We start from the raw sequence: 15,809 nt of genomic DNA, 5'->3' as shown, positions 1-15,809 counted from the left end.
CAAGAAATCCCAACGAATCTGAAATAAATCGCAAGAAAACCGGAGGGCCTGAGGTAGCAGCAGTAGACAAAATCTCGAGCCGAAGATGAACCTGCCAGATTGGTAAGGTATAATAAGGCATCTAGAGATTGTAGAAAAGGATGGGAGCGGGCAGTTACCACCGTCGAGGCCGCTGGGCGTGGTGGCAGCGCGACCAGGTTTTGCCGTCATGGGTGTGGAGGAGGATGGCGCTATGCCGTGCTTTTTAAGCTGGAGAAAACAGCGGCGGCGGATGAACTCCATAGAGCAGTTTTCACTCTTTCAATGATGAGATTTATTAGATTGAATGGTTAGATTTATCCGCCGCACAGTCGTGGGATGAGCAATGAAGATGGGATGAGGAAGATGAACTGAGGAGTCTATTTCTCTTTTTTTAGGGCGAAGGCGGAGGAGGTCTAGCGAGGGACGAACGGCCAACACTCTGGCCCATGACGGTCCTTAGCAGCCCAACATAGCGCAACCCATGTCGGTCCAAACTATTTTCTTTAGCCCATTCTATCCGAACCATCTCTTTCAGTCCACTAAGCATCTCTTCCAGCCCACGTCAATCCTAAGCGGAAGGGTAACGTGTTGTGAGGGGGAGAGGGAATTTGGGGTGACGTGGCTTCACCAGATTTCAGGAAAATGAGGTAGTGGGGGTCTCCTATTTAGAGATAAAAGATATGGTCGACCAAGCATGATGAAAGAGGTCACTTCGATATCGATATTCATAACGATGTTGTGCAATATAATGGTTTGTTGTATGTGCGCCTGGGCGTGGCGACAGACTCTGCCGCGGCAGGAAAATGGGGCCAAAACGCTACTGTGGCAGAAACCTTTAGCACCGGTTCGTCTATAGGTCCTCCCGTCGCTCGGCAGCCGCCACGTGGTGCCCTTTAGCACCGGTTCGCAACTCTACCCGGTGTTAAAGGGGGAGGCTTTAGCTCTGAATGCTTTGCACCCATGTCCTCATCCAGTTTGCGGCGTCTGCCTCTTCCTCTGCCGTCATTGATGGCGGCAAGCTGCAGCCCACGCTCACGGACGCCATGGTTCCGCTCACCACCGATCCGCCGCAACATGTGAGGGAGAAGCCTGGGAGCGGCTGGCCGTGATGGGAGGAAGAGAGGAAACAGAGACGTGATTGGTTTGGGTCGTCTATTCCTCAGGTTTGCCACACATCGCAAGGGTTCATGCTTTTTGTCTGTCATGAATCCAAGCGGTGGAGGTGGGGCTACCAGTACCGCTTGATCAAGGCAGTAGGAGACACTCAATCACCTGAAGCAACCAGAGCAATATGCAGGAGAAAAAGTGTAGGAACCGGTAACCAGTTGCCGACCATGCAAAAAAAAAAAAAATCAGAAAATACTAACTGAGTGAATCAAGGAGGAAAAAAAAAGAGTCAACGTGTCACACAAAGAATGGTGGAAAGATAGGATAATTTTGTCATCTACGGTACCATGTCACTTTGGGATCGCTAAGTTGTATAACTTTTATATAGGGTATAAATACCATGTGTAATGAAATTGGGTGCAGGGAGTACATTAAACACAAGTGTAATTAAAAGTGGAAAAATCACACATTGCAAAGAGATTGCAAAATAAGCTAGAACACAGAGCATCCTGAGATTGCAATGGGCGGCGCGGGAGGCCTGAGGGGGAGGGGGAGGTAGCGCAGGTCGCGCTGCTGCTGCTGGTGGTGGCCACCGGTCAGACTCGGAGCTGCGGCCACCGCGCGCCTCCACGTCGCTCTATAAATCCCACGGAGAGAGGACGAGGACCAACAGCTCCTCATCAACAGCCGACGATGTGAAATCAATTGGACTAACTCGTCATCGACAGCGGGAGTGCTGGGTGAGGGGAGGCGGGCGGCGCTGGGTGAGGAGGTATGCGGTCGGAGGGTTGAGGACGGGGGTGAACACAATCCCATGATTGCTGTGTTGGATGACGCATAGTAGTGGTGGGCACTGGGCAGAGGAATTTGGGGTCGGTGACGAGGCCCTGCCAGCGCCTGTAGACTGCGGAGGCGCGGTGCAGGGAGGAGGGCCCCGGTGGGAGACGGAGGAGGATCTCCCGCAGCATATCATCGTTGACCGGCAGGAAGGCAGGCACCGCTGGAGAGGTGACGCGGCTGCGTCGGTGGCAGGTCACTCCGGCTCCCTCCTCACTTGCCTAGATTTGGGGATGAAGGCGTGGACTGCCGCGGCGGGCGACTCGCCTGGATTGGAGGATGGAGGCGAGGGGCCATTCCGGCGTCCTCCTCGCTGGCGGAACGGGGACGCGTGCTGTGGCGGCGGGGAAATGGGCTTCGTGCTCATTTGGGCCCTCAGGCCATCTCCAACGCGGCGACCCATGGGTCGAACGGACAAGAACCCGGTCCAGCGCGTGGACCCACCAAAACGGATGGCCGCAGCGTTCGGGATGACCCAAAGCTAGCTCAAATCTGGGCAGCGTTTGCATGGCCACGGACTCCTATCGCTGCCCACTCGCGTCCTCCCCTTGTCCTCCTCTGACCCACATGTCTGCCTCCCAAAACACAACCCCCTCGCACACGTCTCCCACCGCTCCGTCGCCACCCCAGGACCGCCGATTTGGAAGCGTTGTCGACGCCGGCCACCGTCGTCGAGACGCCGGCCACCGTCGTCGAGACGCCGGCAAGCGGTGCAGAAGTATAGGACGTGGCCCCGCGTTGCTTTCACGGCCTCGTAGCAGAGTCGGAGGACACCGTCGTTGACGATGTTGTCCTCTCGCCGTCGCGAGACCTCCCGCCGTCAGCAGTTTCGTCGTTGCCGCCAGAGGTGAGCTCTTGTGCACCGTGTTTCCAAGCCGCAAGTCAGCCGGGACGGCCATTGCCTGCAGGTCCCTACGGCGCATTGGATGGCCTCCACCTGCGAGGTGTTCGATGAAATGCGCGATCTAAAATTTGTCCCATTTCATCTGTAGATCATGGACAGCGACGACAAGTACTTCTTCAACAACTTCATCGACACGTCGCCACACGAGGAGTCCGACGACAACTTTCTCACGGAGGCTGCACTTATCATCCACAAGCACAATGTCTCGCAGATCCCCGTGTACCGGGGGTCCTTGCCGGGGCGTGCGGCCGCCTTGGACCGCAAAAGAGAACGCGCCACGACCAGCTCTTCAACGACTACTTCTACCGCAAGGCATTGTTCACACCGGCCATCTTTCACCGTTGTTTTCGGATGTCCAGACCGTTGTTCACCCGGATAATGGATGGCGTCAAGGTTTACGACAACTACTTCTGCATTGGTATCGTTTTACATTTTATTTAAATAATACGTTGTCATTGAATACATGGACAATAAGTATGTGTTATCACCAGAATTTGACCGAGTCAGAGGTGGGCCGCGATCAAGATGGACTTGAAGGATATATATATAGAAGAAATACGTGAATCGGCCTTACATGCAAAGTTTGGGCTAGTTGGCCCGTGTATCTGTAACATATTAGATTACGTGTCGGTTAAAAGTTAGAGTTTGTCTCGTACGCGGTGGGGATTATTCCCACGTTAGAAAGTCCGCTGGACTATAAATATGTATCTAGGGTTTATGGAATAAACAACAACCAACGTTCAACACAAACAAATCTCGGCGCATCGCCAACTCCTTCGTCTCGAGGGTTTCTCCGGTAAGCACCATGCTGCCTAGATCGCATCTAGGCAGCACAAGCCTTTCTTGTTGTTCATGCGTTGCTCGTGCTGAAGCCTTTTTGATGGTGAGCAACGTAGTTATCTTAGATGTGTTAGGGTTAGCATTGTTCTTCGTATCATATGCTGTCGTAGTGCAACCCTCATGCATCTAGCCGCCCTTACACCTATCTTAGGTGTAGGGGCGGCACCCCGCTTGATCATAGTTTAGTAGATCTGATCCGTTACGGTTGCTCCTTGTTCTGCAAGGATTAGTTTAACATCCGCAATAGTTAGGCCTTACAAAGGGTTGGAGGATCCAGCGGCGTGTAGGGTGACGTTTGCTAGCCCTAGAAAGGATGTTCCGGGGATCAACCTCGTGTTGGTTTTTAGGCCCTCGTCTAGGATCGGCTTACGGTCACCGTGCGCGAGCGCGAGGCCCAATCGTGAGTAGGATGATCCGATTATGCGGTGAAAACCCTAAATCGTCGTAGATCTCATTAGCTTTATCTTGATCAAGCAGGACCACCATATATTCGGACACCTTGTACGAATCATGGGTGGATCGGCTCTTTGAGCCGATTCACGAGATAACCTCGAGAGCCGATCGAGGCTCGTATTTAATGTTTACGTGTATGCCATGCAGGAAACTAAGCGAGGCATCATCCAACACCTTCCTGACCAGGTATAGGTCAGGTGGCACGCCCTTGCGATAGCATCGGACGTGTGACCAGGAGGCTTTGCGGGCCGTCGCTCTGAGGGACTGGGGCCAGCCGCAGCCTTAGTTGTTCCCGGCTCTATTGTGTTGCCCGTCTCTGCCCGCCAGTGGGTTTCTGACGTCAACACATTCTGGCACGCCCGGTGGGACAACCTTCGACATCCACCACATCGCCATCTACATCCGAGATGGCGGAAGGCACTCCGGTCAAGTACGAGGATCTGCCTGATGAGCTCAAGAAGAAACATGACGAGATCAAGGCAACCCTCGAAGCCGAACTCATCGGCTCATTCCACCGAACCCGCTCCCATGGCGTCAGGTGGAAGGGGTTACCTGAAGGCGCACTCGATGGAGTGGACCTGTCCGCCCCGTCAGAAGAACGCACCAGGTCGCTGCGTCAGGAGATCAACTACATGGTGGCTCATTCGCTGCACCGCCACTCTGAGAGCCCGGTGAACACTTTGGAGCGTGTCGCTCGCGCGTGGTCCAGGAAATCATGAGCCACCGGTATTCTCCGTCGGGACCAGCTCGGGGACTTTCAAAGGAGAGATGCCACTCCAGTCCCATCCTCCGCTGCCGTTCGCATGGGCAGCACCGGAACTGCCGAACTCATTGGCATACGTCGTCTACAAGATTGGTGGTGATCCTAGTGACTACCAATTCCTACCTGAGGCACCCAAGGAGATCCCGCACGGATACGCGTGCGCATACGTACCAGACTGCAATACCTGGGCACTCTCGAACCAGGTTGCGACAGCAGGGGCCTCTGGAACAGCAGGAGGAACGTCAGGAGCAGATCTTGAGAAGCAAACGTGGCTAGCTAAGTACGCCACTCCGACAAACCTCCAAAGCCCAGCTCCTGCAGTTGGCTTAGAACCGGAAAAGCAAGCATGGCTGGTTAAGTATGCCACTCCGGCGAATCTTCGTGGTTCGACACCTTCAGCCATCACCGCGGATCAGATTTGTGCAATCCCGAAAGATCAGCTCGGCATGATGCCGAAAAGGAAGACGTTCGGCTATACCAAGCCGTACCCCAACGACTACGAACTGATCCCGCTACCACCCAAATATCGGCTCCCGGACTTCACAAAGTTTAGTGGATCGGAGGGTTCCAGCTCCATCGAGCATGTGAGCCGATATTTGGCACGAGCTGGGCACGATCTCAGCGATCGGACGAGTTGCGTGTGAGGTTCTTCGCACAGTCCCTCACAGGATCGGCTTTCGGGTGGTACACATCGCTGCCACCGAACTCCATCCGGACTTGGAAGCAGCTTGGAAGAACAGTTCCATGAGCAGCATCACTCGCAGGCTTCCGAGGTTGGTATTGCCGATCTAGCACAAGTACGACAGAAGCGCGGGGAGACAGTGTCAGAATACGTCCAGCGCTTCAGGACCATTAGGAACCGATGTTTTTCGGCTCATGTAAGTGAAAAAGAAGCAGTCGAGTTGGCGGTGGTGGGTCTCTCATCATCGATTAAGGACGTGGCCTCCCAAGCGTGACTACCCTTCATTGGCGCACATGGTGCGAGGCTGTCAGCATATGAGCAGCGCCACCCGGATGTCTACCAGGACAAATTCAAGCGTGCGGTGACCTCGGTTGAGGCGGACGAGGATGAAGGTGCTGCGGGAGATCGAGAGGTAGCAAGTGGCTGAATGGACTCGAGCGGCAGGCCCCGTGTCCTGCAAATGGGTGAAGCCACAAGGCCCTCCAAAAGGGTTCGACTTCGACGTGACCAAAACCGAGCAGATTTTTGATCTCTTACTCACGGAGAAGCATATAAAGGTACCCGAAGGCCACAAGATCCCCACGGTGCAAGAGCTGAACGGAAAGCCATACTGCAAGTGGCATAACACGTTCACCCACACCACCAACGACTGCAGGGTGTGGCGGCAGCAGATCCAAATGGCGATAGAAAATGGGCGGTTAATTTTCAACCAGTACGCCATGAAGGTCGACACACACCCCTTCCCCGCCGTGAACATGGTGGAGTATACTTACCATGGAGGGTGCCAGCCGGATTTCTCGTGCAATATCAACATGGTAGTACCTGGACACCACCCTGGTGAGGACGGAGATGAGGGCAGCTGCTCTCATAGCAAAGATACAGAGGAAGCCGCTCCACGCGATCGGCTCCGCCAAGACGGCAAGCGCTACGTCACAGAGGGAGAAGTGAAAAACATAAGGTATCAACGACCTCTCTCTGATCACCTCCTCAACAAGTATGTGAGTCAGTATGACCAACGCCGTCGATACAACGACGATGACGAAGAAGATCGTCTGGCTAGGGACGACAGGAGACATCGCTCGGCATGATCGCGAGGAGGAGGAACACGAGCGCCTCGCCAAGGAAAAGTTGGGGGAGAAAGTCGACGAGGATAGGCACCGGGACCGTCCCTTCTTCGACTACTCGCTGGGATTCAGGAATGAGCCGATTGCCCACAATCGGCAATTGCCCGTAATGCAACCGAAGAAAAAGGAGGCAGCCAACGTGTCCGTATTCAAGCGCCTAGGGCCTCTCCCGCCACAAAGCAAACGCGCTGAGTCCCCTCGGTTGGAAGATCTCGAAGATTCGAAGACGAGGGAGAAGAAGAAGACAGTACCACCGGCCAAGGTGGTGCCCCGATGGACTCAGCCGTTCCCAAAAGCGCGAGGTTCAGCCGATCGCGCGGCCCGGAGGAAGCCGAAAGGTTATACTTGCATACATTGAGGAAGGCAAGGCCTGATCTGGCTGCGAAAGTTCAGCGAACCCCGGATGAAGAGGGTCGTCCACAAAAATGGAGTGGCGCCCCAAGCAAAGGAAAACCGATGATGAAACATCGGCTGGCACAAACATGGTGCTCGTCCTTCCGACGAAGCTTAGTGCTCCACGGTTACACGATGCACTTGAGGTGGATGACAGAAAGCGCTCCAACATGATAAAGTCAGAGATTGGGCTGGTTTTATCCACTGGCCTAACCGTGTAGCTGGAGCAAATCAATGAGCAAACGTGGCGAGGCTGATCCTTGTGATCGGCCCCAAAAAATTTATGGAGGAACATTACAAAACCTTCATCGAGCAAGCAATGTGGAGGCCGATTCCAAGCAATCGGCCAAAATTATCCTCACCATTCATTCTGCCTGGGTTCAACATGTAATCCAACAGAGCCGATACCATCAATTCTCTTGACAGAATCGGCTCGGGGGGGCACCCAGGTGGATAAGACACGAGGATATTCAGTAGAAGCGTCCTGCAAATGCCTAGCAGCCTAAAATATCTTTTGATGATGGGTATTGAAGTATGGGAGCCGATACACAAATCGGCCAAAAAAATCGAAATTTTTTAAGCACGACCGATGCAGCAGACATCGACTTAAGGATATAAAGCCGATGCGTGGCCATCGACTCGAGAGGTATAACTGTTATAATCAGAGGGTCAATGGAGCACGAAGAGAGACTTTGATGGAAGAACTCCTCAATGGAGTGGTTTAATGGCTCAGATCCTCTCTCGCAAAAACAATGCCGGAGCAAGCAGGGATGTGCGGATCGAGGCTAAGGGTGGTTTGCCTCGGACAAAGAAGTGGACTGAAGAAGCTCGGGGGCAGCTCACCCCGAAGGTTCTCTCGCTTCGGGGAGCCAATGTGGTTAAAATCGGCTGGCTACGTCATTAATTGAGGCTAATGGCGGCACATTTGGCTGATTCGCCTTGATTAAGGCTCGGGGGCAGCTCGCCTTAAAGGTCCTTGCTCTGGGGAGCCGATTTGGTTGGAATCGGCTAGCCCTACATCGCAACTGGTCTGGAGAGTGGTGTTTTTGTTACGGAGTCATCAGTTTGAACATCCAAGACAGTTCCTGTGGCTCTCTTAGAGACGCCTCGCTCAAGATCAAATCGCCGACCTACTAAGATCGGCTGTGCCATCGTCATAGGCCGAGTTGGCTAGCTTGGATGGATGATTGAATTGGCCGGTCTCGCAGATTATCGTGAGAAACTGATGCGTTGCTATCAGTCATTAAGCATGGTTTAGGCCAACAGTCGACAAGGTCAGATGAGGAAAAATCGGCTAAATCAGCATGAAAGAAATCGGCGAAATCAATTTAAAGGAAATTCTTCATTAATATTGGGATTTCTTACAAAAGAAGAGCCGATTGCTCAAGGGGCTACTGGGCCTACATAACTACTCCTCGCTAGCGTCGTCATCGGCGTCGCCATCGGCGCTACCGCCGGAGAAGTCCTCGCCGTCGCTGTCCTAGCCGTCGGCTGGGGCTTCCTCCTCCTCCTCGTCATCATCATCATCCTCGCTGTCCGCCCAGCTGCGGAAGCGCTTCTTCGACGGGAGCCTGGCGGAGGGGGAGGCCTTGGTCTTCTCTGCTTCTCCTTCTTTCTTCTCCTTGTCAGAGGAGATGGGGTTCGCCCCGGGGCGGGGGTCGTCCTCTTCCTTGTTCTTCGGCGACGATTGGAGAGAGAGGCCTGAAGCGGAGGAGGAAGAGGAAGACATGTCTGCAGGGGAAGAGGGTTTTTTGGCGTTGGTGGACAGAAGCGAGCAAGGGGATGGAGTGGTGAACCGTTTGGCACAGATAAATAAAAGGAGTGTAGTGGAGATTTAATGCCATGACGGTTCTCGAGGATGTGATGCCGAAATTGTCAATTCGTACAGAGAAGCCCAGGAGGCGAGGCGTAATAAGGGAAGATTCTGCGGCAGCTTCGCTTCCGCCACGACATGACCCGACGAGAGAAAGCGTAATGATTTTGGAAATGTCATTTCCAAAACCAGGGGGGCATGTGTTATCACCAGAATTTGACCGAGTCAGAGGTGGGCCGCGATCAAGATGGACTTGAAGGATATATATATAGAAGAAATACGTGAATCGGCCTTACATGCAAAGTTTGGGCTAGTTGGCCCGTGTATCTGTAACATATTAGATTACGTGTCGGTTAAAAGTTAGAGTTTGTCTCGTACGCGGTGGGGATTATTCCCACGTTAGAAAGTCCGCTGGACTATAAATATGTATCTAGGGTTTATGGAATAAACAACAACCAACGTTCAACACAAACAAATCTCGGCGCATCGCCAACTCCTTCGTCTCGAGGGTTTCTCCGGTAAGCACCATGCTGCCTAGATCGCATCTTGCGATCTAGGCAGCACAAGCCTATCTTGTTGTTCATGCGTTGCTCGTGCTGAAGCCTTTTTGATGGCGAGCAACGTAGTTATCTTAGATGTGTTAGGGTTAGCATTGTTCTTCGTATCATATGCTGTCGTAGTGCAACCCTCATGCATCTAGCCGCCCTTACACCTATCTTAGGTGTAGGGGCGGCACCCCGCTTGATCATAGTTTAGTAGATCTGATCTGTTACGGTTGCTCCTTGTTCTGCAAGGATTAGTTTAACATCTGCAATAGTTAGGCCTTACAAAGGGTTGGAGGATCCAGCGGCGTGTAGGGTGACGTTTGCTAGCCCTAGAAAGGATGTTCCGGGGGTTTTTAGGTCCTGTCTAGGATCGGCTTACGGTCACCGTGCGCGAGCGCGAGGCCCAATCGTGAGTAGGATGATCCGATTATGCGGTGAAAACCCTAAATCGTCGTAGATCTCATTAGCTTTATCTTGATCAAGCAGGACCACCATATATTCGGACACCTTGTACGAATCATGGGTGGATCGGCTCTTTGAGCTGATTCACGGGATAACCCGAGAGCCGATCGAGGCTCGTATTTAATGTTTACGTGTATGCCATGCAGGAAACTAAGCGAGGCATCATCCAACACCTTCCTGACCAGGTATAGGTCAGGTGGCACGCCCTTGCGATAGCATCGGACGTGTGACCAGGAGGCTTTGCGGGCCGTCGCTCCGAGGGACCGGGGCCAGCCGCAGCCCTAGTTGTTCCCGGCTCTCACCGTGTTGCCCGTCTCTGCCCGCCGGTGGGTTTCGACGTCAACGGTATGTAATAAATCTTGAGCATTTAAACTTATTTATATATTTTTTTATGATTTTTTATGTTTTTATAGTGAATTTAGAGACAAATAGCAACTTCTATGGCCACGACCCAAATCTGTCCGCGTTGGACGCAGCGCGCGACCTAAACGAACACGCGGATGCGGAGCTTCATCCGCGTGTCCGCGCGACCATCCAAAAACGGATGGCCGAGCGCGTCCGTTTGAGTTTGCAGCGTCATAGCATCTCTACTCGCCGGCTCCAAAATTTGCACCTAGCCACGACTTCCCAAATTAGTTTTTTTGTCGGTGTGGTCCACTCTCCATTCGCCCCTAGGCCGAACCTAATATAAAGTGAGGTTAACGGTGCGTCGGCACGCCACGTGTTTGTGAGAAACACCTTCTGGTCTTTCACGTCTGTTAAAGGATGCGGCTTGATCGACGCCTGCTCATTTTCTCCAACTGCTCGCCTTCAGAGCATGCTATTGATTTGCGTCGACACGTCTCGTCGATAGGGAACGCGTCGGCATTAATGCTCACCAACGCCCCTACCCCCTTCTCAGCACCATTTAAACCACCCCCCCCCCCGCACTACTTCCTTGCCGCACATTCCAACCAGCCACAACTTCATCCTCACCGAGCAAACCGCCACCCTCCTCCATCTTCTCCAACACAGACGCCCTCGCCATGGACCACTACGAAGGAGACGGCGCCGCTGCCAACGGATTCAGCCGTCGTTGGCTTCTCGTCGACGAGGCGCGCACACTGTGGACGGTGGGATACCCGTCCCGCGCGGGCATGCGCTGTACATCGGGATGGGTGCTCAGCGCAGGCGGCCTGCCGGTCCTGCCGGTGCCGATGGGGGTAGCACACCAGGCCGCCATCTACGACCACTATTGGGTGAGTTGAGAGGCCTGGAGCGCGGCGGATCACCACCGCCGTCGCCTCGGCCTCGTCGTCAACTTGGACGACGATGATGACGATGACCAATCCAGCAAGCCACGCAGGAGGCGCAAGGACGCCGGTTAGGGCTGCAGCTACCTCGCACAGCTGAAGGAGGAGCCCAGCGACAAGGAGGACTACTATGCGGCAGCTATGTACCGCTGCCTAGGCCTAGGTCGTGGCGGCTATGGCAGCAACGATGGTTACTAGTTTTATATATTTTTTAAATATCTACGTTTTTTAATTTGTAGAAATAATTGCTAAGTATGACCAAATTATCTATGAATCTACTTTTTTTCTAGAAACTATGTTATATTTTGAAAATTTAACTTTTTTAGTATAAAGACCCCGACTTAAAGCCGCCCAGCCCCTATTTATGAAACTAGTGGGTTTTCTGTTTCGTCAGAGAAATGGAGGTAGATCCATTGTGCCGGCGGGAGCCTCCCGTTCTGCCCTCGCCGGCGAGCTCGCGTCACTCCAACTCTACATGCTCCGCCGCCATTCCGCACCCTAACCGTCTCGCCGCTCGTGCTGTGGGCCGGGAACGGGGCTCCGGGGCTGCGCCCCTGCACGCGACCTCCCCCGTCGCCGCACAGCGCGGTTCGCAAGCTCCGCTACCCCGGCCATTACTTAGCCCAAAACCATGTGCTCCCGCTTCGACGCCGGCCTCTGCTCAGCCACTGCAGTCCCCTCCTATTTCGGCAACCACAAGGTAAAACCCCACTTTCAGTTGAACGAATCTCAACTTTTTTCCGTCGATCTGAGAGAATTTCAGAGCCTTGTTGTCATGCGTATCTGTTCAGGAGGATTTGTTGGGCCGAATGCTTCCACCGAAGACCCTCAGATGTGCAGATAAACGACAGTCGAAGCACAAAACAAGGTAGGCAATCAATGACTGAATCACTGCAATGGCTTATCTTATATTGTCATCAGCTCACCATACGTTTCTCAAACCCAGCGTGATGCTACAAGTCTAGAACCTTACAATACAGTAATAAAATGCAATTGAAGATAAAATACAGTACACTCTAGGCATCTGCCAAGCGTCGTGTCTAGGCCGTTTACAGAACCACGGCGGCACATCGTCTTGGTCTACTACATCTGATTGTTTGCAGATGAAACAAACGGCTTGGGGGGCATCTGTAGGTTCTGCAAGTTCCCTGTCAACATGTTCACCACCTTCGTCATCGAGGGCCTGTTTCTTGGGCTCCACTGGATGCACCAAAGTGCCACAATTGCCAGCTTTCTCACCGTTTCGTCCTCATTTTGCGCTGTTTCCCTTTGAGGTGCCAAGTCCAGGCCAGTGATTACTCTCTCGTAGATCCACTCTGGGAGGTAAACCTCGTTCTTGCTCTCGACACCTGGGTCTGAGTTCCTTCTTCCGCTCACCATTTCCAGCACCAGCATGCCAAAACTGTACACGTCCGACTTGTAGGATACCCCCCCAAAGTTCCGAGAGTATAGCTCTGGTGCAATGTAGCCCATTGTGCCTCTGGCTGATGTCAAGGTAACAATGGTTTGGTCCCTTGCACACAGCTTTGCAAGGCCAAAGTCTGAAATCTTCGGATTGAAGTTGTAGTCCAGCAAGATGTTGTGAGGCTTGATGTCAAAGTGGAGAATTCGCTGGTTGCACCCTTGATGTAGGTATTCCATTCCTCGTGCAATACCTAAAGCAATATCTAGCATTTTGTTTGGTGCTAGGAGTTGTCGGGAAATATCGGAAACATGAGAGAATATGTATTTCTCGAGTGACTCGTTAGGCATGAATTCGTAAATAAGAGCCCGCCTCATTCCTTCAGAGCAAAAGCCCAAGAGGCGGACAATATTTGTATGGTGAATTAGTCCTATGGTTGCAACTTCATTGATGAATTCCTCTCCATCTCCTGTAGATCTCTCTAGCATCTTGACTGCCACATGCAATCCATTTGGTAGCTCTCCTTTGTATACACTTCCAAACCCACCCTGGCCTAGTTGATTCTTGAACCGTCTTGCTATCTTCTTAACTTCAGGGAAAGTGTACCTTGTGGGTTTGGATGAGCCGTATGCCTTGAGGAACATTTCGACCTTCATACTTATTTCTTCATTATACCTTGACTTTAAGGAGAAATAGAGTGCGGTGGTCACCACTGATGAAAGAACTACAAATGCTGTGACAGATGATGCTGCTGATTTAAAAGAAAGGAAATTAGCGAGTTGCATTCAGAAAAGAAGCCATGACTTTCTGACTCTTATTGCATTGCAAACACATAAGAGTTAGGGTGGTAAACAGTAAGTATTTCAATTAAAAAGATTAAGAGTTGCAGCTTTACCTGCAATTGGGATGACATGCCTACCTGCAAGTATGAATAAGATAATTAGTTTTGCCTCCACTATTAGACGTAGACAAAAACATAAGAAATCTACTTCTACAAATTTGTTAGGAACCACTCATTCCTGGTTTTTACACAAGTCCGCTGTGTGGGTATAGGAAGGGTATTTGGCATCATACATAGGGTGGTATATTGATTAATATTTTCCATCATTATGCTATAGCTGTGCCATTATTGACTTTTTTGAGGAAAACTGTAGTTGAGGCCACGGAAGTGAATTTATTAAAAAGTGCTATACAGAATACGTATACGAGTAATTACATACTTAAGAAGATACAAATGATATATTCAAGAGACTCGGATTCAGGAACATGGAAGGAAAGGAGGACTATAAGAGGAAATTCTGTTCCGTGGTTTACTCTGTCTTCATTTTATTTTACTGGTCATGCATCTAGTACATGAATCGCATATTTTGAAAACATAATTTTTGAATTGTTTAGCGAGTAGGAAGAGAGATAGCTCGTTGATTGCTTAATACATTTACAAGTTACACCACTCCAGAAGTCAACTTAGGAAGAATACAAATCATTAGTTACATGGTTGATCAAATTCAACTTTCTAACTAGAACTTATACTGCCTCAAATGAATATTGATCTTTAGATCTAAAAATATGTGCAAAGTGGTCTATTAAGTCTGTGCGATTTTTACAAATTAGCTAACCATCATAACTTGGCACTGCGATCTCTTGTACAAGTTTTTGTGGGAGTGTCCACTGATGCAAACCTAGAGACTAATATGTGTTTGCACAAGTTAGTCATCGGTCTTATTGCATTACAATTTTATTGATAATTTTGCTAGGGAAAATCACGTGGGAAGATTGAATACACTTAACAGAAGTATATTAAAGGAAACCAGAAAACAATTACATGGAGGCAGAAATTTAGACTGTGGTTCCAAAATAAAATGGTACACCATAACAATAGGGATTTGAGAAAAGGAACCATACCATGGTGCTGGCAAAAAGCTTGTCGCCTTTGCGAGCTGAATCCACAGTGTCGACCTTTTTGTTCACACCGTTGGCAGGCATCTGTAATGTTACTGAGATGCCAAGTGAATGTTGTTTCACCAAAACTGAGGACTGTATTTGCCTTTTCACGGAAGGTGTTCTGGTCATTGTTTGGGCCATGTTTATCGTAAGTGAAGGGTATGGGGATGCCTTTAGAAACAGCCATGCAGTCCCGTGGAAGATCAGTAATGTATGCAATAGATGACGCCAAATACCAGAATTGGCTAGCATTGTTACTAATACAAGGAGCTGGGCCAGCTATACTAGATGGATCTGCTGGTACAAAACCTCTTGAACAACGTACCAGGGTCGTAACTTCTGATGATTGAGGTTGTGTGTACACATCAGTTGCTAAGTTTGCTGACATGAGCTTCTGAAGTGGGCATTGCGTCAATGGTTCCACAAGAGGGGTTACGTTGATGACGCGGTGCCTGTAATAGATCGCGGTCACTTTGCAGGAGCCAAGAACATGATGATCCAGGATTATGTCATCCCCGGAGCATGATAACTGCATGCCAGGTGTGCCACATGCTGGTGGGTGGGTTGAAAGCCAGAATGGGAACCGGATCTCCGGCCCATGTTTTCTGCATCGGTGTGATGGACATCTTTTGAAGAAATCTTCATCATCCAATCCTGTGGCTACATAGGTTTGATAGATGAGAAGAGATAGCAATATCAGTGTAACAAGAAGTTTATTCAAGTCCATGGATTGTATTGCAGATGAAGATGGAAGAAGAGAAAAACAGGAGTATAAAAAATGGCTGTTTGCTTTAACCAATGATGAGGATTGGGGCAGCCCTTGCTACTATAGTTACGTGCCTGGGCAGGAATTCCAGCTGCCACTGAAACCTCTGCCATACGTTTTCTGTGGTGGCTCAGAAGCTTCTGTGATTCTATCACTGGTTGTGCCATATCCCTGTAATTATACATGTATATTCTTGATACTCTAAAATATGTGTTGTTGGACTCCACACCTTACTAGGAGACTGTGACAGAATTGGACCAGAATTAATGCACTTTGACCCTTTCTCTTATGTTAGTCAAGAGATCCTGTCCAACGACATCACAATCATGTAGCTGGTATGCATAGTTACCATAGTACTTCAGTCGTAAGTGGCCATGTTATCCAGCCTAGTTGTTATCCAGTTTGTGGTTCTGTGAAGGACTGACTAGTGATTACAGCTTGAGTGTGTCTGTAGTCCAGTCGTT

At 50.7% G+C, this 15,809-nt stretch overlaps 1 pseudogene; it reads right to left on the bottom strand.

The window, feature by feature from the left end:
* Positions 1-12,116: 12,116 nt before the first annotated feature.
* Positions 12,117-15,419, bottom strand: LOC124661603 (annotated as a pseudogene).
* Positions 15,420-15,809: the final 390 nt, after the last annotated feature.

Source organism: Lolium rigidum, chromosome 6 (assembly GCF_022539505.1).
Source record: "Lolium rigidum isolate FL_2022 chromosome 6, APGP_CSIRO_Lrig_0.1, whole genome shotgun sequence".
NCBI classification, from domain to species: Eukaryota; Viridiplantae; Streptophyta; class Magnoliopsida; order Poales; family Poaceae; genus Lolium; species Lolium rigidum.
Note: the sequence above shows the minus strand (reverse complement) of the source record. Positions and strands in the feature narration are given on the sequence as shown.